This window comes from Ranitomeya imitator, chromosome 1, assembly GCF_032444005.1.
Source record: "Ranitomeya imitator isolate aRanImi1 chromosome 1, aRanImi1.pri, whole genome shotgun sequence".
NCBI lineage: Eukaryota > Metazoa > Chordata > Amphibia > Anura > Dendrobatidae > Ranitomeya > Ranitomeya imitator.
The window spans coordinates 1,015,031,374-1,015,057,803 of NC_091282.1; the positions used below are offsets into that span (position 1 = coordinate 1,015,031,374).

General features: G+C 45.2%; 1 protein-coding gene across 1 annotated transcript in view; it reads right to left on the reverse strand.

Annotated features, from left to right (window-relative positions):
- LOC138656751 (uncharacterized) overlaps positions 1-15,000 on the reverse strand; it is a 40,218-nt gene extending 25,218 nt beyond the window's left edge. Inside the window, exon 1 of the mRNA XM_069743970.1 lies at positions 14,869-15,000. The gene's annotated coding sequence lies outside the window, so the exon portion shown is untranslated. The remainder of the gene's footprint in view (positions 1-14,868) is intronic.
- Positions 15,001-26,430: the final 11,430 nt, after the last annotated feature.

Genomic DNA, 26,430 nt, shown 5'->3' on the forward strand with positions numbered 1-26,430 from the left:
CCACTGTAATCCAATGGGTAAAGTACTAGTGCAGTGTTCTGTTCATAGTTTATCCTACCGGAATGTCCTCGATTGGTAGTACCAGTACGAGCTCGTTGATTGGCCTCTGAAATGTCTTAGGTTCACCTTTCCTAAGGACTTTCAGCTCCACCTTCTGGACCTTACCGTCTTCACTAGGGAAAGTCTTTTTAATGATTCCCATAGGCCAGTCAATCCTTTGAGCTTGTTGTTCCTTCATTAACACAATATCTCCTTCCTTCAAGTTCGGTTTACTCTGTCACCATTTTCTTCTTCCTTGCAGAACCACAAGATACTCCTTTCTCCATCGGTTCCAGAAGTAATTGGCGAGGTACTGTACGCGTTTCCACTGCTTCTGGTAGGAGTTTGCGTGAGTAAACTCTCCACTGACTGTTAGCGGGTTCCCGATCTTTTGGGTAAGAAGAGTAGCTGGCGTAAGAATAGTTGGCGTTTCAGGATCCATTGACACTGGGACAAGGGGTCTTGAGTTGATTATGGCAGAAACTTCAGCCAGAAGAGTAACCAAGGTCTCATGCGTAAGTCTTGAAGAGTTTATGTCCATAAGCATAGAGTTCAAGATGTTGCGTGAGATCCCTATCATCCTTTCCCAGGAACCTCCCATGTGAGAACTATGCGGAGGATTGAAGATCCAGGTGCAACCTCTTTCTGCCAGTTGATCCTGAATTGGCTTGATGTCAATATCCAGCTCTCGACATGCACCGATGAAGTTGCTTCCGCGGTCGGACCTTAACTGTTTGACTGGTCCTCTGATCGCTAGAAACCGCCGAAGGGCGTTAATCAGGCTGGATGTGTCCATAGATTATATCACTTCTATGTGAACGGCACGGACACTCATGCAAGTGAATAGTGCGGCCCAACGTTTGCTGTTGGCATGACCTCCACGAGTCCTGCGTGCAGATACCATCCATGGCCCAAAGACGTCTAGGCCAACGTAGGTGAAAGGCGGTTCGGTGCTCAGTCTGTCGAAGGGTAGGTCGGCCATTTGTTGATGTACCCGTTTTCCTCTAGTTTTGCGACATTGCACACAGCGATGTATTGATCCCGCTACATGTCTTTTCATGCCTATGATCCAAAGTCCCGCAGACCGTATCTTGCCTTCTGTGATCTGCCTGCCTTGGTGTTCAGTTTTTTCATGAAAGTGCCGAACCAATAGATCGGTGATGTGATGTCTACTGGGAATGATGCAAGGATGTTGCTCTGAAAACTCTAGCTTGGCTCGACTTAATCGACCACCGACTCTCAGCAAACCGAAGCTGTCCATTAGTGGATTCAAATGGGCAATAGGGCTTTTCAGAGGGATCTGCTGTTTGTGGTATAAGCATTCCCATTCGGTACTGAATACACTCTGCTGGACATAAAGTATTATAAGGGACTCGCAGTGAGAAATGTCCTCAGCAGAGAGTGGTTTTTGGCAGACGTGCCAACCATGACAGTCTTTATCTCCATGGGAATTGTGGTAAGATCTCGCAATGTGGACTAACCTTGCCATAGTCTTGACAAGTTTCATCCAATTGGAAAAGCGTTCGAAACGCTGGCAACCGAGGGTGGAGGTTGGTTTAGCATTCGTGGCCAGAGCACAGACTTCGGAGCGGACTTCTGGATCATCGTCCGGATCCTGGATGCTGAAGACTTCCTGGACACATTCACTTCCCTTCTGTTCCAGCAGAAACTTTGGACCTGAAAGCCAAGAAGAGTTATCAAAGGAATTTACAGACATAGGTCTAGTGGCATGGTCGGCTGGATTAAGTTCAGATGGGATATAGTGCCACTGTTCAGGTTTGGAAGACCTTCTTATTCTCTCAATGCGGTTACTGACGTACACGTAGAAGCGCCTTGTTTGGTTGTAGATGTAACCTAAGACAACTTTACTGTCACTGTAGTATTGTACGTCATCTATGTGAGTGTCCAGCTCATGCTGAATAAAGTCTGTGAGTTCTACTGCAAGCACAGCCCCACAGAGTTCCAGCCTTGGAATAGTATGGTCAGGCTTGGGAGCCAACTTAGCCTTGCCGAAAACGAAACCAACATGATCTTGATTGTCGGATCCCGTCACCTTCAGGTAGACAACAGCTGCAATGGCCTCCGTGGATGCATCCGAGAACACATGGAGTTCCGTCTTAGTGCTAGCAGCAAGTGAGATTCCAGCGTAGCATCTCGTTATATGGATTTTATCCAAGGCACACAAAGACTGCTTCCAGGTTTCCCATTTTGGTTCCTTATCAGGAGGTAGAGGGGTATCCCAGTCCTTGACAGTTTCGGATAGCTGTCTCAGAAGGGATTTACCTTGTATGGTAATTGGTGCTACGAATCCCAGTGGGTCATACAGGCTATTTACCACTGACAGGACACCACGTTTAGTGAATGGTTTGTCTGCACAGTTGATTTGGAATCCGAAGGTGTCGGCTGACGGGTTCCACCTCAGGCCTAAGCTTCTCTGCACAGGCGGACGGTCTAGTCCCAGGTCTATGTCCTTGAATCCAGGTGCGTGATCACTTGGCTCAAAGGCTCTCATGACAGCCGGGCTGTTTGAAGCAATTTTGTGCAGTCTAAAGCTTAGCTCGGTACAGCATATGTTGGGTCCTTTTGAGTAGGTCGATTGCCGCTTCTTCTGTAGGTAGAGACTTTAGTCCATCATCTACGTAGAAGTCTTTCTCTACAAAGTCTCTGGCGTCTGTTCCATACTCGGACTCTCCTTCTTGTGCGGTTCTCCGCAGGCCATATGTTGCCACTGCGGGTGAAGGGCTGTTCCCGAATACGTGCACCCGCATGCGATACTCCACCATCTCTTTGCTGGGGTCATTGTCTTTGTACCACAGGAACCTGAGGAAATTCCTGTGGTCCTCTCGAACTATGAAACAGTGGAACATCTGTTCCATGTCGGCGGTGATGGCAATGGGCTCTTTCCTGAACCTCATCAACACTCCTACTAAGTTGTTTGTCAGATTAGGACCTGTGAGGAGGACATCATTGAGAGATACGCCTTGATGTTTGGCGCTTGAATCAAAGACAACTCTAATTTGTTTAGGTTTCTTCGGGTGATATACTCCAAATGAGGGTAGGTACCAGCACTCCTCGTTTTCCTTTAAGGGAGACGCTGGCTCCGCATGGTTGTTATGGAATATTTTGCCCATAAAGGTGACAATGTGTTCTTTCATCTCCGGTTTATTGCTTAGTGTGCGCTGGAGAGAGTTGAATCTGGACAAGGCTTGTTCACGATTGTTCGGGAGCCTTACCCTGGTAGTTCGGAAGGGTAAGGGAAAAACCCAGTGATTGGTCTCGTCCCTAAGGAACTCATTGTCCATTATCCTGACAAATTCCTTGTCTTCCATAGATGGGGCTACTTTGTTGTCATCCTTAGTGGTACGAAACACAGATTTTCCCAAGTCGTCTGCATAGGGAGAAGGGATAACATCAGGCAGCTGTACAGGATCTTGAAGCTTTTCCTTCACCTCATAGTGATGAGGACATGGTTTGCAGAAAGTAGTGCGCCCGTCCCGGCGTACGTAGGTTTTAAAGGAATGGACTCCTGTTTGGTCCAAGCATACATTTCCTATGACTACCCACCCCAAGTAAAGTCTCTGGGCGTAGGGGGCATAGTCAGGACCATTACACTGTTGGCGGACCTTATGTATCCTCAAATTGTCTCTGCCGAGCAGAAGTAGGATTTCAGCATTTGTGTCCAAAGGTGGGATAACGCTGGCTAGGTGCCTTAAGTGTGGTTGGTGGAAAGCAGCTTCCGGGGTAGGGATCTCATCCCTTTGGTCTGGTATTTGATCGCATTCGATTAGCGTAGGTAGGGGTATTTCTACGTCTTCATTGACAGGAGAAGCGATGAAACCTTGTGCTCTTCTGCCGCTAGTCTCTATGCGCCCCGAGCAAGTATTCAGAGTGTAGGGCGTTGCTGGTCCCTTGATTCTAAAGGCTTCAAAGAACTTAGGTCCAGCTAGGGATCGATTGCTCTGATCATCAATGATGGCATACATTTTTACAGCCTTCTCTGGTTGCCCTTCCGGATAAACTCTGATTAGGCATATCCTGGCACAGCATTTAGCACTTTGATTCTCCCCACATACCTCTGAACATGAGCAGGAAACAGCTGTGGTGGACTTGGTGTGATTCTGTGGCTCCCCGCCATGGTTTGTAGCGGGACTAGAGGTAACTGCAACTGCTGGTTCGCCGGTGACTGAGGCTGAGTGCAAGGCTGATGGGTGTCTGTCGCTGTGACACTCTTCACACTTAATGGCAGATTTACAGTCCTTGGCCATGTGTTCTGATGAAGCGCAGCACTTGAAACATACCCCAAGTTCGCTGAGGATTTTCTTGCGCTCCTGCATGGTTTTGGACCTGAAGCCTCTACATTTGTTCAGTGAGTGTGGTCTTTTATGAATGGGACACTCACAATTGAAAGACTTATCCCTCGACGGAATAGTGTTCTGCTTATCGGCAGGTACTGCAGGAGATGGCAGGTTAGTCTTTCTGACGCTTACACTGTTCCTTGAGTCCTTGCGTCTATGTGTGACACTCTCATACCTTGATGAAGGTGTTGCTAGAGCTGCAGTGTTAGACTCCAGGAAGTCGAGGCTAGGGTCGTTCCTCATTTGGGCTTGTTCGTCAATGAACTTGCAGAACTGAATGAACGGAGGAAAGGTGACGTCATGTGACCTTTTATACCTGGAGACGCACACTGCCCACTTCTCTTGCAGACTATGTGGCAGCTTTGAGACGATTGGGTTCACCCCATGGGCAGTGTCCAGGTAGCACAGTCCTGACAGACGAGGGTCTCTTTTAGCAAGTTCCAGCTCCATAAGCAGATCACTTAAGTCCAGAAGCTTGTGGGCTTCCTTAAGGTTGATCCTTGGAACGTTCTGCAGTCTCTTGAATAGGGACTTTTCTATGGCTTCAGCGCTGCCATAGGTTCTTTCGAGTCTCTGCCAGGCAGCAGCGAGACCTGCTTCAGCTTGCCCCACATAGACAGTCCTAAGACTCTTGATACGGTTTGTGGATTCAGGGCCCAACCATTTTACCATGAGGTCGAGCTCCTGCTCCGCGGATAGGTTGAGATCAGCAATGGCGGCCTTGAAGGTTGCTTTCCAGGCTCTGTAGTTCTCTGCACGGTCATCGAATTTTGAGAGGCTAGTGCTGATTAGCTCCCTGCTCACCATGAACCTGGCAAACTCGGACATGTCTGATCCTTCACTCCTTGTTACCGTAGTAGCTTGTGGTGCCCCTCGGGCATATAAGCTGTGTGGCGTGGAAGGGTGAATTGTTCCCGGGTAGAATGATGTTGCTGCAGGGTTGAGCTGTGGTTTAACCTCTGGAGATTCCGATGACTGCTGCTTGAACTGTGGAGGCGGGCTGGAGTGTGCCTTGTGGTCGTCTTGCGGTGATGACTGCTCCTGAGGGGGTGCATCATGGCGTTGGTCTTGGGTCTCTGTAGGGGCTGCAGGAGATACTGGCACCATAGGTTGGGCTGACTTGGACGTTTCCGCAATGTTGGGTTGAACGTCGTTGGAGGAGGTGTGCGCTGCAGGTATCTGTTTCTGCACGTAGTCTCTGGTACGAACAACTGGGTCGTCTTCTTCCTGTGGTGGTAGGCAAACCGGGTCGAGGTTTTGCTTCAATGCTTGCTCGAGTATTTTTACTTCGGCTAATGCGATTTCTTCCTCCATTTCTGTTTGAAGAATCTTTGCTCGAGCCTCTGCTTCTGCTCTCTTCGCTTCTGCTTCTGCTCTCTTTGCTTCTGCCTCTGTTTGAAGAATCCTTGCTCTAGCCTCTGCTTCTGCTTTCTTTTCTGTGTATGAACGTCTTAGTTTGGACCGCTCTGCGTTTAAACGGGCCTCTAAAATTCTGTCGCTGAGGGCTGAAGTTCTTGAGCAGGATGATTTATATGACCGAACAGAGTGTTTAGACGAGGCTGACCTGTGCGATCTAGTTTCTTGCAGATGGGCGATACGAAGCTCCGCTTTATCTTTGGCGTCTTGCACGGCGGCGTCCCTTTCTCTGTCTGTGGAATCTGCCTTGCTTAACTCTGATAGGGCTTCGTCGATTTTAGAGTCTTTTAGGAAGGCAGAATACTTTGCGGACAGTCTCTTGTATCTGCCGTGAGCCGTGTCTAGCTGTCTTATAGTGTCCTGTAAACTCGCTGCATCATCTTTGTGGTGTTGGACGCTTGACATGAGGGAGGCGACTCGTTCCCATAGGTCGTCCAAGTTGTCATTGAACTCATCCCTTGTGGAACAGTAATTCTCAAGGACCTTTAATGTTGGCTTGATGGAACGTACTGGTCGTGCATCTGGGTCTGCTGCGGAAGCAGGCTCTGCTTCCTGATCTTCATAATGGACAGTATCGGGTTGTATTTGCTCTGTTTCAGCATTGTGGAACTGCGTAAGGTCCTTTTCGGCCATTTTGATTTAAGGTGCAATGCCCCTTTAAGAAACTGAACCTTTGAATTGGGGGCTGGAAATTGCGGTGCAGCTTAGTTGCGACCCCCTATTAAGATTCCCAAGGTGTTTTTGGAGAATTGTGGGGTTCTGCAGTTTGACAATCTGCAGCGATGTGGTATAATACACGGAGAGTCTTTATGCACAATGTGGTCTGAGGTGATGCTGCAGGAGATTTCTTAGCAGAGCGGGGCTGCAGTATGTGAGCAGGCAGAGCATGGGCACATGGATAGGAATATAAGGATGATTGTGGCCGGGCTTCAAGGCAGTCTTTCGACTGTTCTGTCCCCACATGAGGCGAATGGAGGTGTGGTTGATTAATAAGTGTTGTGAGAGAGAAACGTACCTCCGTATTTCTTCGATGTGAGGCAGACAGGACCAATGCTGCTCAGCGTCCAGAGAGATGATGCACTCCAGGGATTGTGTAATCCAGACTTGTTTATTTTGTAGATCTGGACATACAGCGTATAACTGGTAATACAGAACTTCTCCAGAAATGCAGGGTAGACAGGGTACAGTAAGATGTAGCACCAAATGTGTCTGCAAGTGTGAGCAGCATGAGAGAGTGGTCGAAAGACTGATGCCTTCCTAAGCCCAGTTCAAAGCACGTCCTCTCACAACAGAAAGTAAACTGGAAATGGCTGCCAGAGGAAGAGAAGATTTGACCCCTGAACCGGATGTAAGACATGCCCACAAGAAATACATGAAAAACAAGCTGCCATACAGAAAAAGGCCATTGGGTGGCAGCAGAGTAAAATATAACAACATACATGGAAACTAAGGAACATACATGGAACAGCACACTGGGAGCTTTCTAGGAAAGTTCCCACGCTCCAGGAACAGCCAGCAGAGGGCGCCCTCACTGCAAATGAAGGTAAATATAGGTCATTGACCTACTTTACCTTCATTCTCTGGGGTTTTGCAGCCAGGAGCTCCTGGCTGCAAAATATTTTAACCCCTTCAGATGGATTTACATTGTGGGACGTTACAGATCTTCGGAAGGTATGTATATTGTTGGTTTATTATTTTTTCTTTGTTACAGAGCGAGGGTCTTCAGAAGGATTGAGCGAAGACTAAATTACTACAACAACCTTTGTTTTTATTTCATTAAAATAATTTTTATTAATGTGTGTTTTTTTTAACCCTTTACTAGTATTGGATTAATAATGGATAGGTGTCATAATTGACGCCTCTCCATTATTAATTTGGCTTAATGTCACCTTACAATAGCAAGGTGGCATTAACCCTTCATTACTCCATATCCCACCGCTACACGGGAATGGGAAGAGAGTGGCCACGTGCCAGAATAGGCGCATCTTCCAGATATGCCTTTTCTGGGGTGGCTGGGGGCAGATGTTTTTAGCCGGGCTATTAATATCTGCCCTTAGTCACTGGTTTTACTACTCTGGAGGAGAAAATTGTGCGGGAGCCCACGACAATTTTTCCCGCCATTTAACCCTTTAATTTAATAGCTAGAACGGCCAAATTTTGCATATACACACTACTAACATTAGTAGTGTGGAATATGCAAAAAAAAAAAAAGGGGATATGAGATGGTTTACTGTATGTAAACCATGTCTCATATGTCGGGTTTAGGAAGGAGAAAGAAAAAGCCGGCAATTGAATTACCGGCTTTAAAGCTATCTCGCGCTGTATGAAATAATATATATACATATATGTGTCTACTGACATATATATACCTATTCTATGTGTACACATTTATTCTACCTATTCTATTGTAAGCTGTCAGTGTGATTTTACTGTACACCGCACTGAATTGCCAGCTTTTCTCTCTTAGGGTATGTTCACACGTTCCTGATTTCCATCCTTTTTTTTTCAGGACTGTTTTTTAAAAAACTGCAGCTCTTGGCAGAAAACGCAGGTCCTTTTTTTGATGCGTTTTTTGATCCTTTTTTTGATCCTTTTTTTTATGCAGTTTTCTATGCAGAGTCTGTGTTTTCTAGGAAGTTTTTTAGGGTTAAAATGGCTGAAAATACCCTAACCCTACCCCTAACCCTATTCTAACCTTAGTGGAAAAAAAAAAAAATTCTTAATTTTTTTATTGTCCCTACCTATGGGGGTGACAAAGGGGGGGGGGGGGGGGGGGGGGTGGGAGTGTCATTTACTATTTTTTTATTTTGATCACTGAGATATAACCTATCTCAGTGATCAAAATGCACTTTGGAACTGCGCATTCGCCCGCCATTTTGCAAGATGGCGGCGCCCAGGGAGAAGACGGCCGGACGGACACCGGGTCGCCGGGTAACTATAAGGGGGGGAGATTAGGGCACGGGGGGGGGGGCATCGGAGCACTGGGGGGGGCATCGGAGCACGGGGCGGTGGGATTGGAGCACGGGGGGCGGGATCGGAGCACGGGGGGGCAGCCACACTCCGCCCACGCACTTCCACCCGCTTCCCCGCACTTCCTGCTGCAGCGGTTCTGCACCACAAACCGCAGTAAAACCCGCAGATATTTTTTTCATCTGCGGGTTTTACTGCGGGTTTGACCTCACAATGGAGGTCAATGGGTGCAGAACCGCTGCGGCTCCGAAAAAAGAAGTGACATGGTACTTCTTTTTTCCCGCAGCTATTCAGCGCGGCTTTTTTTTTTTTATTTTCCGCATTGTGGGCACAGCAGTTCCTGTTTTCCATAGGGTACAATGTAATGTACCCTGCATGGAAAACAGCTGCGGACCCGCAGCGGGAAAATCACGGCAATTCCGCATGAAAAAAAGGATCGTGTGAACATGGCCTAACACCGCTGCGTATTTCTCGCAAGTCACACTGCTGGTCCGTGTGTAATCCGTATTTTTGGGACTTTCATTGGTGTTTTTTTTGCGCAATACGGTGACAAACGCAGCATGCTGCGATTTTCTACGGCCGTAGAAAGCCGTATAATACTGATCAGTAAAATACGGCAGATAGGAGCAGGGGCATAGAGAATAATTGGGACGTTTGTTAGGCGAGTTTTACGGACGTATTTTATGCGCTCATACGTCCGTAAAACCCGCTAGTGTGACGCCGGCCATTGAGTGATGGACCCTGAGACACGGGCTGCAGTGTTTCCGGGTCCGTCACTGCTAGCGCAGATAGAGCTAGCAGATGCTCTATCTGCGCTAGCGTGATGGAGAATGTTGGCACTTGCGTCAGCAGCCCATTCACGTATGTGGTGAACGGGCTGCTGTTTTACGCAATGTGAACCCAGCCTTACCCACCCTAACCTTGAGGCTGTGTGCACAAGTTGCTGATTTTTCGCATTTTTTTCGCTATAAAAATGCAAAAAAAGAGCATACATTATGCATCCCATCATTTAGAATGAATTCCGCAATTTTTGTGCACATGATGCATTTTTTTCCGCGAAAAAAAACCGCATTGTGGTAAAAAACAGAGCATGTTCATTAGTTTTGCTGTTTTTTTTGCGGATTTACCACTATAAAATGCATTGGTAAATGTCTGGGAAAAAAAAACGCACCAAAAACGCATGCAGATTTCTTGCAGAAAATTTCAGGTTTTTCTCAGGAAATAACGTGTGCACATAGCCCAACCCTAAGGCTATGTGGCCACTTTGCGGATTCGTGTGAGGATTTTTCCGCACCGTTTTTTTAAAAGTCCGCAGGTAAAACGCACTGAGTTTTACCTGTGGATGTACCGCGGATTTCCAGTGTTTTTTGTGCAGATTTCACCTGCGAATTCCTAGTGAGGAACAGATGTAAAACGCTGCGGAATCCGCACAAAAAAAATTTGACATGTTGTGAAAAATACAACGCAGTGTTTCCGCGCGGTATTTTCCGCACCACGGGCACCTCGGATTTGGTTTTCCATAGGTTTACATGGTACTGTAAACGTGATGGAAAACTGCTACGAATCCGCTGCAGATCCGCAGCCAAATCCACACCGTGTGCACATAGTTTAATTCTAACCCTAATTGCAACCCTAACCCTAGTGGAAAGATAAAATATATTTTCTTTACTTCATTATTTTCCCTACCTATGGGGGTGATAAGGGGGGGGGGGGTATTTACTTTTTTTTTTTTTTATCACTGTGATAGAACCTATCACAGTGATCACAATGTACCTGGAATGAATCGGCCGGTAGGACGATTCGGCGGGTGCACTGAGCCTGCGCCCGCCATTTTGGAAGATGGCGGCGCCCATGGAGATGACGGACGGACAACGGAGCTCGGTAGGTAAGAGGGGGTGAGATCTGACAGCGGGGGGAGCGGAGGACAGCAGAGGAGGAGATCGGTGGCAGATTGCGGTCTCCAGCTATGGCCGATGATATTGCAGCATCGGCCATGGCTGGATTGTAATATTTCACCAATTTTCATTGGTGAAATATTACAATTGCTCTGATTGAAAGTGAAACAGTTACTTTCAACAGCCAATCACAGCAATCGTAACCACGGGGGGTGGGGAGGTGAAGCCTCCCTCCCTGGGTTCAAGCACAACTCCTCCTGTACCTGCAGGGCGGGTGAAATTACAATGAACCCTTTCACCCGACCTGCAGGAACACGATCATTCGGTGACGCAGCATATGTGTCACAGGACGGATTGGCACCGACTTTCATGACGCATACGCTGTCACAGGTCGGGAAGGGATTAAATTGGTCAGATTCATGGAGCTTTTCTTATAAGTTGGATAAATAAATGCTGCTCTATAGGTATGGGATGCCATAATGCAAAAGAGACAGAAGTTTAAGAAAGGGATTGTTTCAGTTAGTTTATGTATTTATAGAGTTTTTCTATGGAATAGAAATGTACAATAGTACCATACTAATGATGTTCTATAGCAGGGGTTGGCAATTTTCTCAAGATGCCACACGATGGACCGTGACTGTTGTAGGCCGACAAACCAAACTTAATTTGGTTCTGTCATTATTGTTTTATATAGTCATCGCTTAACATTCATAAATTAGTAGAATTAAGCATGTTGCCATCTGTAACTGCCAGTACATGTTATCATAGGGCTTATTGTAACCTCTATTCTTTCCTGTAGCAGTTAAAACCATATAATTTACTGCTTTTCATAAGTCATAATGCTCCTTTTAATCAGCTCTTGTACCTTGATGAACAGCTCCCACAACAATATCCCAAGCAGTAGCATGCCGCCACAGTTTCTTACTAGTACTGAAAGTTAAAAACAAAACCCTCACCTAACCTACTTTTCCCAATGCTTTGCGTCTGTCTGAGCAGTATACTGGGCTCTGTACAGCTGGCACAATGCAGGGACATCCTAGCTCTCAGACACACAGACTCAATGGTAGAACAGGGCATTGATGGATTCCTCATTGTATTCACTGTTACCTGCATCCCGCGGATACAGTTACAAATAATATTGAGACATCGGGCAGAGGGCAGCCGTATGGTCCGGGAGCCAGACAGGAACATACAAAGAGCCACATGCGACTCACGGACCAGGCTTAGCTCAGGTCTGGTCTAGACCGATGACCATGGGATAAGTGGTAATTCTGTTCTTTGTGAAAGTGATCTATATCTTTAATAAGTCTTCAATTTGTTCTTGCAGTCTATTTAAAAGATCAAATAAAAAAGCGGTTTTTAATTTATATTAAAAATGCTGGGGAAAACAAAAATGCATCAGCTGGTCTTGATGAATCACGGACAATGTGTATAAATTTGGCACTTTATACTCTCCCGCATACACATATGATACGCCATTTTTCACTCTTGGCTCAGAATCTGCAAGTGCGACTCCAGCCTTGCGCTGGCCATATGCATTAGGCCCTCATCACGTCCGTGTTTGCAGCATGTGTGGCATCTGTTTTGTTCATGAATCTCACACATACCTATTTAGGCTATGTGCACACGTAGGAAATGTGGTGCAGAGTTTTCTGCACAAAATTTGCATCTCCTGGCAGAATCCGCAGCTGTGGATTTGCCGCGGTTTTTATGCGGATTTTCTGCAGTTTTTGCCACTGCGGATTTCTATCATGGAGGGGTGCAGAAACGCTGCAGATCCCCACAAAAGAAGTGACATGCACTTTTTAAATCCGCAGCAATTCGCACTGATTTGTCCACACCATCTGCACAACTTTGTACTGTAAATCACAGTGCGGATCTGCAGAGTTTCTGCGCGGAAAAATCCGCTGCGGATCCGCAGCAAATCCGCATTGTGTGCACATAGCCTTATACCCATGCTGCTTAGGCATGCGTCTGCATTTTTACATGGACCGTGCATCTGTGTCAATCTCATGGTCCATTTTTTTTTCCCAGCAGCCCGGATGGCGGGGGCCAATACAAGTCTGAGTCTGTGAAAGACACATACAGTGCACGGCTGGCATCATGGTACCATACATGTGCTGTACGTGTTTGACAAGGCAAAGTATAGGAGAAGCTCTGTAAGTTCAATCTTTCTTCATCCATACCAGAAAAACACAGATGACACCCGTACGTTTTTTTCAGCTACCGGTTTTATCCGGCCATGTGAAGGGGCCTTACATAGCTCAGGCATACCTTCACACAGAACAGGCTCAGGCCATGGCAGTCCAACTGCCCGAACCTTATGTCCCTCAACTATGTCAGGGTACAGCCAGGAGACCCCTATACTATTACACGGTACGCCAAGCCCACCCAAATCAGCTGTTTGAGCTGAAATTTTATGTAATGTGTATGGGGGTGTACGCTGTTGTCACACGCTGCGCTCACTATGGCGACTTGTGCTACGTATGGCATTTTTGTCCACCAGCTCCTCTATAGGAAAAAATAAGATACCATACAAAATAAACCCGCCTGTAACATGGCATTTGTGGGAGAAAAGTGTGCGCTAAAGCCCAGTCAGAAGAAACTGTGCAGGCCATTAACTGTATACCAACATGGCGCACAGATGCCACATGGGCACCCAACACAGTGTGCACAGGACATAGCATGGGCCCAGTCACACTACACACCTGAGACAATTCTCTACAGCCCCTATACAACCCTGCAGACACATGGCCTCCGTGTACGTGCCCCCACAGCGTGTACCACACACATGGCCTCCGTGTACGTGCCCCCACAGCGTGTACCACACACATGGCCTCCGTGTACGTGCCCCCACAGCGTGTACCACACACATGGCCTCCGTGTACGTGTCCCCACAGCGTGTACCACACACACACATGGCCTCCGTGTACGTGCCCCCACAGCGTGTACCACACACATGGCCTCCGTGTACGTGCCCCCACAGCGTGCATCACACACACACATGGCCTCCGTGTACGTGCCCCCACAGCGTGTTAAGCCAGTCTCACACGTCCAGATTATTCCGGTACCGGAGTTATCCGTGTCCGTGCGCTCACGTAGGCCATCCGTGTGGGATCCGTGTGATGCCCGTGAGTATGTTTTTAGGGTCTGTGTATTGCAACAATTTTTACAATTTTAACCCTATGACAGGAAAAACGCACACGGACAGCATCCGTGTGTGGTACGTGTTTACACGAACCCATTGACTTTAATGGGTGGTGTGATCCCTGCAAACGGACACACAGTCCATGAAAACACGCTGACATGTGCAGAGACACATTTATTTTAATGTGTCTACGTGAGTCAGTGTCTCCGGTACGTGAGGAAACTGTCACCACACGTACCGGAGCCACTGACGTGTGAAACCGGCCTAACACACACATGGCCTCCGTGTACGTCTCCCCGCAAGACACATGGCCTCCGTGTACGCCTCCCCGCAGCATGTAACACACACACACGGCCTCCGTATACGTCTCCCCGCAGCGTGTACCAGTCACACACATGGCCTCCGTGTACGCCTCCCCGCAGCATGTAACACACACACACACACGGCCTCCGTATACGTCTCCCCGCAGCGTGTACCACACACATGGCCTCCGTGTACGTCTCCCCGCAGCGTGTACCACACACATGGCCTCCGTGTACGTCTCCCCGCAGCGTGTACCACACACATGGCCTCCGTGTACGTCTCCCCGCAGCGTGTACCACACATGGCCTCCGTGTACGTCTCCCCGCAGCGTGTACCAGTCACACACATGGCCTCCGTGTACGTCTCCCCGCAGCGTGTACCAGTCACACACATGGCCTCCGTGTACGTCTCCCCGCAGCGTGTACCACACACATGGCCTCCGTGTACGTCTCCCCGCAGCGTGTACCACACACACGGCCTCTGTATACGTCTCCCCGAGCGTGTACCACACACATGGCCTCCGTGTACGTCTCCCCGCAGCGTGTACCACACACATGGCCTCCGTGTACGTCTCCCCGCAGCTTGTACCACACGCATTGCCTCCGTGTACGTCTCCCCGCAGCGTGTATAGGACGTGACCACAGTACACACAAGTACAAGCAGGAAGGAAAGACAAAGAAATCACACGGCGTAGATCGCTCACAGGACACACAGCGCCCTCCACCTCAGGAGCGACTTTTACCGGTCTCACAGCGTCCTGTGCAGCTCCCAGCCCGGCATCAGACACCTTCCTGAGTCTGCAGACAGTGCACTGTGACTGCGCATACAGGGAATGCCACAGGATTAGCTCGGGCTGTTAAATGCTGGGAACCACCCCCAGACAGGTGAATGGAGCCTCCCTGGTCCGTACCTGTGTCCTACAGCAGGGCGCCTCCCATTGTGTGTGGGGGTGGGAAAGGGTCAGAGCTAGAGCTCGAGCCCTCGCTTCTGTTTAGCACGGAAACTATAAAATGAAATAACTGATCGAGTAGAGACTGAAATATATTATCCGTGGGATAGAGAGGGGGTGATCTAAAGATGCCGGATATAGAAAGTAATACAGAGGGATGTTGTGACGGTTACATGTGCACAAGGGATGATGACTGGTATAGATAATCATAGATACCATATTTTTATATCAAGACTAGTGATGAGCGAATATACTCGGTATTCGATATTTCCCGAGCATGCTCAGGGGTCCTCTTGAGTATTTGTAAGCGCTCAGAGATTTAGTTTTCCTTGCAGCAGCTGAATGATTTAATCTTAATGGAGCGCCCCCACGTCAGGGTACTCGGATCCGGGCCCTTCTGTAGTCAATGGGGATGTGAGGACAGTATTTTAGATCAGTATTGTAGTATTCAGTCACTTTGTGTTGGTAATATGTGGTCTGGACATGGTGTTGCGGTATTTGTCCCTTGTATGTGCTATTTGGTCACTTTGTTGTGGTAATATGTGGTCTGGTCATGGTGTTGTGGTATTTGTTCTTTGTATATGATATTATTTGGTCACTGGTGGTAATATGTGGTCTGGACATAGTGCGGTGGTATTTGTTCCTTGTATGTGATATTATTGGTCATTTTAAAATTTAAAAATAAATAAAAATATACCTAAATTGTATTGCATATTTTAACAAATATTTAATAGGTTACAGTAGAGTAGGGCCCGGACAAAAGTGTCTACCGTGTTATGGTGGCGGCTTAAAAAAATCTTTTGGCCAAAACAAAAGCTGCCGACTATATGTATGATCTGGTGATGGGAACTGTTAATGTGCGATAGGTGAGAAGTGGAGTTTTTCCAAGAGAGAGCTGTGGGACTGTAGACAGTTCGAGGGGTGGAGGCGGGGCTGGGGTGGAGCCTGTCTCAAGGGGGCCCCCAAAATTTTGCCAGCATGGGGACCCGAAATTTCTAGTGGCAGCCCTGCATGTAATACACAGTGGTGATATCAGGATGACTGGTACATGTAATACACAGTGCTGATGTAAGGATGACTGGTACATGTAATACACAGTGATGATATCAGGATGACTGGTACATGTAATACACAGTGATGATATCAGGATGACTTGTACATGTAATACACAGTGATGATATCAGGATGACTGGTGCATGTAATACAGAGTGGTGATATCAGGATGACTGGTACATGTAATACACAGTGATGATATCAGGATGACTTGTACATGTAATACACAGTGATGATATCAGGATGACTGGTGCATGTAATACACAGTGGTGATATCAGGATGACTGGTGCATGTAATACAGAGTGGTGATATCAGGATGACTGGTACATGTAGTACACAGTGGTGATATCAGGATGACTGGTACATGTAATACACAGTATTGATGTAAAGATGACTGGTGCATGTAATACAGAGTGGTGATATCAGGATGACTGGTACGTGTAATACAGAGTGGTGATATCAGGATGACTGGTACATGTAATACAGAGTGGTGATATCAGGATGACTGGTACATGTAGTACACAGTGGTGATATCAGGATGACTGGTACATGTAATACACAGTATTGATGTAAAGATGACTGGTGCATGTAATACAGAGTGGCAATGTCAGGATGACTGGTACATGTAATACACAGTGGTGATATAAGGATGACTGGTACGTGTAATACAGAGTGGTGATATCAGGATGACTGGTACATGTAATACACAGTATTGATGTAAAGATGACTGGTGCATGTAATACAGAGTGGTAATGTAAGGATGACTGGTACGTGTAATACAGAGTGGTGATATCAGGATGACTTGTACATGTAACACACAGTGGTGATATCAGGATGACTGGTACATGTAATACAGAGTGGTGATATCAGGATGACTGGTACGTGTAATACAGAGTGGTGATATTAGGATGACTGGTGCGTGTAATACACAGTGGTGATATAAGGATGACTGGTACGTGTAATACAAAGTGGTGATATCAGGATGACTTGTACATGTAATACACAGTGGTGATATCAGGATGAGTGGTGCGTGTAATACACAGTGGTGATATAAGGATGACTGGTACGTGTAATACAGAGTGGTGATATCAGGATGACTGGTACGTGTAATACACAGTGGTGATATCAGGATGACTGGTACGTGTAATACACAGTGGTGATATCAGGATGACTGGTACGTGTAATACACAGTGGTGATATCAGGATGACTGGTACGTGTAATACACAGTGGTGATATCAGGATGACTGGTACGTGTAATACACAGTGGTGATATCAGGATGACTGGTACGTGTAATACACAGTGGTGATATCAGGATGACTGGTACGTGTAATACACAGTGGTGATATCAGGATGACTGGTACGTGTAATACACAGTGGTGATATCAGGATGACTGGTGCGTGTAATACACAGTGGTGATATCAGGATGACTGGTGCGTGTAATACACAGTGGTGATAGAAGGATGACTGGTACGTGTAATACAGAGTGGTGATATCAGGATGACTGGTACGTGTAATACACAGTGGTGATATCAGGATGACTGGTGCGTGTAATACACAGTGGTGATATAAGGATGACTGGTACGTGTAATACAGAGTGGTGATATCAGGATGACTGGTACGTGTAATACACAGTGGTGATATCAGGATGACTGGTGCGTGTAATACACAGTGGTGATATAAGGATGACTGGTACGTGTAATACAGAGTGGTGATATCAGGATGACTGGTACATGTAGTACACAGTGGTGATATCAGGATGACTGGTACATGTAATACACAGTGATGATATCAGGATGACTTGTACATGTAATACACAGTGGTGATATCAGGATGACTGGTGCGTGTAATACACAGTGGTGATATAAGGATGACTGGTACGTGTAATACAGAGTGGTGATATCAGGATGACTGGTACATGTAATACACAGTGGTGATATCAGGATGACTGGTACCTGTAATACACAGTGGTGATATCAGGATGACTGGTACCTGTAATACACAGTGGTGATATCAGGATGACTGGTACGTGTAATACACAGTGGTGATATCAGGATGACTGGTGCGTGTAATACACAGTGGTGATATAAGGATGACTGGTACGTGTAATACAGAGTGGTGATATCAGGATGACTGGTACATGTAATACACAGTGGTGATATCAGGATGACTGGTACATGTAATACACAGTGCTGATGTAAGGAAGACTGGTACATGTAATACACAGTGATGATATCAGGATGACTGGTACATGTAATACACAGTGATGATATCAGGATGACTTGTACATGTAATACACAGTGATGATATCAGGATGACTGGTGCATGTAATACACAGTGGTGATATCAGGATGACTGGTGCATGTAATACAGAGTGGTGATATCAGGATGACTGGTACATGTAGTACACAGTGGTGATATCAGGATGACTGGTACATGTAATACACAGTGATGATATCAGGATGACTTGTACATGTAATACACAGTGATGATATCAGGATGACTGGTGCATGTAATACACAGTGGTGATATCAGGATGACTGGTGCATGTAATACAGAGTGGTGATATCAGGATGACTGGTACATGTAGTACACAGTGGTGATATCAGGATGACTGGTACATGTAATACACAGTATTGATGTAAAGATGACTGGTGCATGTAATACAGAGTGGTGATATCAGGATGACTGGTACGTGTAATACAGAGTGGTGATATCAGGATGACTGGTACATGTAATACAGAGTGGTGATATCAGGATGACTGGTACATGTAGTACACAGTGGTGATATCAGGATGACTGGTACATGTAATACACAGTATTGATGTAAAGATGACTGGTGCATGTAATACAGAGTGGCAATGTCAGGATGACTGGTACATGTAATACACAGTGGTGATATAAGGATGACTGGTACGTGTAATACAGAGTGGTGATATCAGGATGACTGGTACATGTAATACACAGTATTGATGTAAAGATGACTGGTGCATGTAATACAGAGTGGTAATGTAAGGATGACTGGTACGTGTAATACAGAGTGGTGATATCAGGATGACTTGTACATGTAACACACAGTGGTGATATCAGGATGACTGGTACATGTAATACAGAGTGGTGATATCAGGATGACTGGTACGTGTAATACAGAGTGGTGATATTAGGATGACTGGTGCGTGTAATACACAGTGGTGATATAAGGATGACTGGTACGTGTAATACAAAGTGGTGATATCAGGATGACTTGTACATGTAATACACAGTGGTGATATCAGGATGAGTGGTGCGTGTAATACACAGTGGTGATATAAGGATGACTGGTACGTGTAATACAGAGTGGTGATATCAGGATGACTGGTACGTGTAATACACAGTGGTGATATCAGGATGACTGGTACGTGTAATACACAGTGGTGATATCAGGATGACTGGTACGTGTAATACACAGTGGTGATATCAGGATGACTGGTACGTGTAATACACAGTGGTGATATCAGGATGACTGGTACGTGTAATACACAGTGGTGATATCAGGATGACTGGTACGTGTAATACACAGTGGTGATATCAGGATGACTGGTACGTGTAATACACAGTGGTGATATCAGGATGACTGGTGCGTGTAATACACAGTGGTGATATCAGGATGACTGGTGCGTGTAATACACAGTGGTGATAGAAGGATGACTGGTACGTGTAATACAGAGTGGTGATATCAGGATGACTGGTACGTGTAATACACAGTGGTGATATCAGGATGACTGGTGCGTGTAATACACAGTGGTGATATAAGGATGACTGGTACGTGTAATACAGAGTGGTGATATCAGGATGACTGGTACATGTAATACACAGTGGTGATATCAGGATGACTGGTGCGTGTAATACACAGTGGTGATATAAGGATGACTGGTACGTGTAATACAGAGTGGTGATATCAGGATGACTGGTACATGTAATACACAGTGGTGATATCAGGATGACTGGTACCTGTAATACACAGTGGTGATATCAGGATGACTGGTACCTGTAATACACAGTGGTGATATCAGAATGACTGGTACGTGTAATACACAGTGGTGATATAAGGATGACTGGTACATGTAAAACACAGTGGTGATATCAGGATGACTGGTGCATGTAATACACAGTGGTAATGTAAGGATGACTGGTACATGGAATACAGAGTGGTGATATCAGGATGACTGGTACATGTAATTCACAGTGGTAATGTAAGGATCACTGGTACATGGAATACAGAGTGGTAATGTAAGGATGACTGGTACATGTAATACAGAGTGGTAATGTAAGGATAACTGGTACATGTAATACAGAGTGGTGATATAAGGATGACTGGTACATGGAATACAGAGTGATAATGTAAGGATGACTGGTACATGTAATACAGAGTGGTAATGTAAGGATGACTGGTGCATGTAATACACAGTGGCAATGTAAGGATGACTGGTGCATGTAATACTAAGTGGTGATATAAGGATGACTGGTGCATGTAATACAGAGTGGTGATATCAGGATGACTGGTACATGTAATACAGAGTGGTAATGTAAGGATGACTGGTACATGTAATTCACAGTGGTAATGTAAGGATGACTGGTGCATGTAATTCACAGTGATGATATCAGGATGACTGGTACATGTAATACAGAGTGGTGATATCAGGATGACTGGTACATGTAATACACAGTGGTGATATAAGGATGACTGGTACATGTAATACACAGTGGTGATATCAGGATGACTGGTGCATGTAATACAGAGTGGTGATATCAGGATGACTGGTGCATGTAACACACAGTGGTGATATAAGGATGACTGGTACATGTAATACACAGTGGTGATATCAGGATGACTGGTACCTGTAATACACAGTGGTAATGTAAGGATGACTGGTGCATGTAATTCACAGTGGTGATATCAGGATGACTGGTACATGTAATACACAGTGGCAATATCATTAATGTAAAGCGCTGCGGAATATCTTGGCGATATATAAATAAAATTATTATTTCTGGTACATGTAATACAGAGTTATAATGTAAGGATGACTGGTACATGTAATACAGAGTGGCAATGTCAGGCTGACTGATACATGTAATACACAGTGGTGATATAAGGATGACTGGTACATGAAATACAGAGTGGTGATATTAGGAAAACTGCTTTTATTTTGGAGGAAGCTGGTTGACTGGTCTGGTCACATGATTCTCCACTAGCATTCATTGCATGGACAGAAGTGCTGGTCAGTTTGTGGGGAAGGTCGCACTAAGAAGTGAAAATTGCCAACGTCCTTACCTGTGAATCAGTGAGTTCATTCTGTCATTCAAACAGGAAAGTTTGTAGCACTTTTTCCATCTGTCTTTTTCTGAGCTCCTTTCAGCTGATTTATGGCCACAGACAGAGCCGGACTGGCCATCTGGCAAATGCCAGAAGGGCCTGTTTGGTCGTGGGCCACCTTGTTTGCTATATGGTTATCAGAATCTGCATCCTCAAGAATCCCATACTGTTAACAGTTGTGATGGAGCACAAAGTCGCTGGCTCCGTCAGCTACCCCAGGAGACTGCGAGCGTCCCTTCTGTCTATGACCTGCCGGAGGCCAGCGCCAACAAGGGATGTCAGGGGTGCAATGACTTCACTGCATCATGCTGTCAGCATCCACTGCGAGAATGGAGAGAAGAGGAGTCAGATGCTGCAGATGAGGTGTCTGGATTAGGTGAGTATAGGGGTTTTTTGTTTATTTTTGGAACTTCATAGTATATAAGAGGCTGTGCGGTGGACCACCATACTATATAGTGTACTGTTGGGGGGACCATCATACTACATAGGGGGCTGTTGGGACGGCCACCATACTATATGGGGGACGGTGGGGTGGACCGTCATACTATATAGGGAGCTATTATGTGAACCATCATACCATATAAGGTCTGTTGGGGCTACCATCATACTACATAAGAGCTGTGAGGTGTACCATCATAATACATAGAGGGCTGTTGGAGGATCATCATACTATTTAGGGTTTTGCAGGGGGACAATCAAACAGTATTGGTCTACAGGGAATCTTCATAGTGTATGGGGGATCTATCATACTTTGTGAGGGAACCATCTTACAGTGTAGGGTGGTTGTGGTGGATATCATACTGTGTGGGGTGGCCGTGGTAGACATTATACTGTCTGGAGGTCTATGGGGTACATTATATTATGTTGGGGCTGTGGTGACCATCATACTGTATGGGATGATTATGGAGGACATCATACTTTATGGGGGCTGTGAGGTCCTCATACTGTACGGGGGGCGTTGATGGACGTCACACTTTATATAGAGGCCTGTGGTGGACATCATACTTTTTGGGGGTCTCCGGTGCCTCTCATACTGTATATTGGGGGCTGTGGTGGATACCATACTGTCTGGGAGGCTGTGGTGACAATCTTACTGTGTGAGGTGCTGTGCGGCATCATACTTTGTGTACAATTTGAGGGGGAATCATACTGTCTGGGGTCATCATATTTTGTGGAGGCATAAGACCCTAAGCAGGTCATGAAAGGGGTAACATAGTAAGTGAGACCACTTAGGGGCTTCAGTAGGGTAAAATAACTAAGTGCTGCAAGAAATGTCTTCTCTATTTCTTAAAATGTTGTGAGATAAGCTCTTCTGTGACTTGATAGGACTTTTTCTATGGGGCGTCTGTTATTTCTATGTATGCCCCTACTCAGGAGCATTATTACAATAATAATTATTATTATTATTCATTTTTATAGCGCCATTTATTCCATGGCACTTTACATGTGAACGGGGCAAATATAGACGAGTACAATAAACATGAGTAAAACAAGGCACACACAAGTACAGGAGAGAGGACCCTGCCCGCGAGGGCTCACAGTCTACAGGGGATGGGTGAGGGTACACTAGGTGAGGGTAGAGCTGGTCATGTGGCGGTTCAGTATACTGGGGATCACTGCAGGTTGTAGGCTTGTCGGAAGAGGTAGGTCTTCAGGTTCCTTTTGAAGGTTTCCGTGGTAGGTGAGAGCCTGATGTGTTGGGGTAGAGATTTCCAGAGTATAGGGGAATCACGGGAGAAGTCTTGGATGCGGTTGTGGGAAGAAGAGATGAGAGAGGAGTAGAGAAGGAGATCATGAGATGATCGAAGGTTGCGTGTAGGTAGGTAACGGGAGACCATGTCACAGATGTATGGAGGAGTCAGATTATGAATGGCTTTGCATGTCATTGTTAGTGATTTGAACTGTAGCCTCTGGGCAATAGGAAGCCAGTGAAGGGCCTTGCAGAGAGGAGAGGCTGGGGAGTAATGGGGAGACAGGTGGATTAGTCAGGCAGCAGAGTTTAGGATGGATTGGAGTGGTGCCAGAGTGCTAGTGGGGAGGCCAGAGAGTAGGAGGTTGCAGTAGTCGAGGCGGGAGATAAGGGCATGTACTAGTGTTTTTGTGGTTTCATGGTCAAGGAATGCACGGATCCGGGAAATGTTTTTGAGTTGGAATCGGCAAGAGGAGGCAAGAGCATGGATATGTGGCTTGAAAGAGAGGGTAGTCAAGGATCACCCCGAGGCACTGAGGGTCATTATTATAAGGAGGCACAATAGGGGGATCTTTATAATTTAGGGGAAGCAAAGAGTCATTAATATAAGCAAGCACAGAAGATATTTTTATTATAAGGAGGTACAGGGTCATTATTATAAGAGCTCAAGGGGGTCATTATTTTAGGAGGCACAGAGGAATTATTATAAGGTATCACAAGTAGAAGGAGGAAGGTCCTGGAAAATCAGTAAAGTGAAGCTGTCTGTGTGTTACATTTTACAGTGAAGAGTTATGGATGGAATAAGAGGTGATGGTGTTCTGGACTGAATGCAAAGGAAAATGGAAACTGAATGATAATCAGCGAGACATCACTAGTGAGAACCTGCAGAATATACATATACAGGTGTTTCTCACAAAATTAAAATATCACCAAAAAGTTAATTTATTTCAGTTCTTCAATACAAAAAGTGAAACTCATATAGAGTCATTAATTATATAGAGCCTGTATATGGTCTGCAGAGCACTAGCGCAATACTTATATTACCATTATATGGTCACTGTATGGTGGTAATATCAGTCCCAGTACAGTAATTTTAAGTAGTTGTCCAAGCCTGAAGTTAAGGTGTGCAGTGACTCTATGTGACTGAGGACTTCTGAATCCTAACAGAGCTCACATGCTGTGAGAATTCTCTAGTGCTGGCACTGGGAGCTGATGATCATGTGCAGTGGCGTAATTTGATTAGCATGGGCCCCAAAACAAAAGCTCTAATGGGGCCCCCAATTATTGCAAGTCTTTCATAGCATTGGTCTTTTTATATAGGGCAAAGGGACTTTTGGGGCCCCCTAGGCTCCAGGGCCCTGCTGCGATTGCAACCCTCGCACTTATTGTAGTTACACCCCTGATCATTTACTGCAAGCATGTGATTTGCATACACGTGGTAACTTGCTAACTTGATGTGCATGGCCTCGCTCAATACAAGCGATATTAGTGAAGCCGAGTACAATTAGAATGTAGCCGGAGGTGTGAAAATCGCATAGTGGTCACAAGATGGCCGCTCCCAATTCAGGCACCGGAGAATCCTCACAGTGTGTGCTATGAGGATTCAAAAGTTTGAAGTTAAATAGACTTTATCCTCAACCCCTTTAACGATCAGTATGGTGGTATTATCAATACTGTATATGTCGGTAATATTTGCATTTGGCTTGTTCGTATTTGTCTGTAATATTGCAGTATTATTATTTTGATATTATAATTATTTAATCTTATATAGCAATATTATTGGTGTTATTAGAAATATTGGTCTTGTCAGAAATCTTGATTTCCTCCAGGCCGGGTAATATTAGTAATATATCCCATCTAGGGCTTGGCGGTTGGGACAGTATGGGCCTGTGTGATTTCAAATGCCAGGGCTGAATTTCAGCCCCAGTCCATCGCTAGTAGGTGTTTTTTTTAGCAACAAAACGCACTTCAGTTTTTTCAAAATATCAGTAATTTACTATCTTCATTTACCATTGGCAGATATTTTCGTATGATATTAATAATCTCTATGGGAACTATATTGAGTGGAAAAAGTAATAACATTTTTAGTGTTATTGGTTTGGGGTTTATCTGACAATAGGTTCTGTCTTTTTATTTTTTCCACAGTTGCATCAGCTTTTTTCAGAGTCCGTTTAGAGTAACCTCTATGTTGTAATATATGGATGGTTTTATTGGCCTCTATATTATAAGGTGATGGCAGGGAAGAGTTTCTTTTCATCCTAATGAGTTCACCAAAGGTGATATTCTTAATTACGTGGGGTGGATGGCAAGAGCTAGGTTCCAAAATGGAGTTGCTCTCTGTGGATTTTTTAAAAGGAGAAATAATGATAAGCCTTGTATTTGTATTCCAAGTTAGAGTAATATCAAGGTAATTAATAGACGTTGCAGAGAGTTTATAAGTAAAAGATAAATTAAATTCATTGTCATTGATACATGCAATGAATTTAAGAGCTTGTATCTCAGAACCCTTCCAAATAATAATGAGTTCACCTATATAGCGACCATAAAAATCAATAAGGTTGTGAAAAACATTTTTTTTTCAGGAAACAAAAAAGTTTCCTCCCAAACCGCGGTCACTAAGTTAGCACGGGAGGGTGAGAATTTCCCTCCCATGCTAAATCCTTTGGTTTGAAGAAAGTACCTGCAAATGAAAAATAGTTATGAATTGAGCAAGAATGAAACTGCTCGTATTAAAACTTCCTGTATCTCTTTTTTGTATGAACTATATTCATCAAGAAAAAATCTCAGGCTAGTGATATAGCCACATCGTGTGGTATGGAAGGGTATAGACTGACAACATCACAACTCAGCCACTTGTGAGAACAGTGCCAAGGATATTTGTCCAGTGTAGTAATGAACAATGGATAGATTATCTTGCGTACACATATTATTCTGATTTAAATGAATCAACTCTTTTTCTGTCAAGTCTTGAAATTAATCTAGTACTCGAGGTCGAGACTGGATCGGATAGAAGAAGGGATTGAGGGTTTGAAATTTGTCATTTAAGGAGTCCTATACGTTGATATATTCTGAAGCCAATCCCCTCAATACGCTTAATTGCCTAAGTTCTGAAAAAGAAAAAATGTTATTTTGCAGAGATAAATCGGAGCAATCATGAAATGTCCATGGAAAAGTCATATCTGAAGCAGAGTAATTGGAAAAATGGCATTTAAGCGTTACATTTCTGGAAAATGTATTTAAATCCAGAAGGAGAAA